The sequence below is a fragment of the Amphimedon queenslandica genome, unplaced genomic scaffold (genome assembly GCF_000090795.2).
Source record: "Amphimedon queenslandica unplaced genomic scaffold, v1.1 AMPQUscaffold_11430, whole genome shotgun sequence".
Taxonomy (NCBI): domain Eukaryota; kingdom Metazoa; phylum Porifera; class Demospongiae; order Haplosclerida; family Niphatidae; genus Amphimedon; species Amphimedon queenslandica.
The window spans coordinates 8,161-9,607 of record NW_003548328.1 but is presented as its reverse complement, the minus strand read 5'-3'; the positions used below and the strand labels follow the sequence as shown (position 1 = coordinate 9,607).

At 32.6% G+C, this 1,447-nt stretch overlaps 1 long non-coding RNA gene across 1 annotated transcript; it reads right to left on the bottom strand.

Moving 5' to 3' along the window:
• Window positions 1-26: 26 nt before the first annotated feature.
• On the bottom strand, window positions 27-424 carry LOC109589325 (uncharacterized). Its single transcript, XR_002188641.1, has 3 exons — window positions 347-424; window positions 228-295; window positions 27-176 (listed from the first exon to the last, which is right to left on the bottom strand). It is a non-coding gene; the product is annotated as an uncharacterized LOC109589325 (long non-coding RNA).
• Between the last annotated feature and the right edge of the window lie 1,023 nt (window positions 425-1,447).

Genomic DNA, 1,447 nt, shown 5'->3' with positions numbered 1-1,447 from the left:
ACACACGAACTGAAAATTAGGATTGAAACTCATAAAGCGCATTAATAACACTTACCTAAGCAAATATAAGCAGAAATGGCCCATGTTAAGGCACTAACATTAGCAGATGTCTTACTGGAATAAAGTGCTTGAATGTGCACGCACTTGCTAAGGGACATCACAGGTATTCGACTCAGCTACATACATTAAAATGTTAATGATAGAGGGCATGTAAAATAGTTACTGACCAGAAGGATTGAAAAACTGTATTTGGTATGAAGTGTAGTAGTGTATAGACAAAAGGAACAAAATGACTCTGGAACAAAAATTTATAAATATAATAATAATAATTAAAATAGTAACTAACCATGTGATACATGCTTTATTTTCAAGACTGAAAGCTTTACCTCCTTTGTATAATATTACTAAAAAACAATGATGGCAGCTACAAAAAATAAAGTTATTTAAATCATTTTATTCAATCAATTCTTACATAAAATGTAAGCTCTAACTGACAATAATAAAAATATTTAGTAAAAGATGCAAAACAATGATCGAATTTTTGTCAAGGATAGGGTTTGAGTTTCCCACAGAATTTTGGCTTAGTGCTCATGCAGTCAGTCAATTTTAAAGTTCACTCAAAAATTTGACAAAATATCATATACTAATACTACAGTAAAAAGGGAAAGGGGCCCTCAATAAATTTTATTAAAAATAAAGAAAAGAAATAAAACATGTAGGTTAAGGAAAAGCAAAGCAAGGTTAAAATTAGGTTAGGCTATAAGTTAGAGACACAAAAAGAAAATGATCAGGAAATAATAAAAATAATAATAATAATAATAATAAATAATAATAATAATAAAGCTAAACATAAAAAATCATTACAGTTAAGAAATATTGATGTGGGCATCAGAGGGTATTTTTTAAAAACTGCTAGCAGAAAATTTTTCATTTTTAGATTTTAAAAATAAGTATACATGTTTTTGTGTTGTACTGTCCAGTTGGAGGAAGATAGTGATAGGTTTCTACTCTGTAATTCCCCAGATAGAGCAAAAGGAAGCCCAAGCTCAGTTAATTGAGCATAACAACCATCCAAACTCATGACATGTGGTTCTCTTTTGGGGGGGTTGGTAAAACCGGGCTCCGGAGGGGCTCGGGCACGGGAAATGGCGGGGTAAAACCGGGCTGCCCCGGACTGGGGCTTCATCTATTTTCATGGAATAAGGACTGATATGGAGCTAGTAAGGACATAGAACTTCGCATAGAACAAACTACTGAGTAACTGTGCAATTAAATGATTATATTCTTTTATTGTTAAAATTTAGGGAAGCCATGAATCCCCCTTGACTATAATGCTGGGAACAAGGCCGTTCTACTCCCATCTGTCTTCTAAGTCCACTTTAACTCTCTCATTTTTATTTCTGATTTTATTTGCTGTCATTTTTATCTTAATTCTCATTTTCCTTGA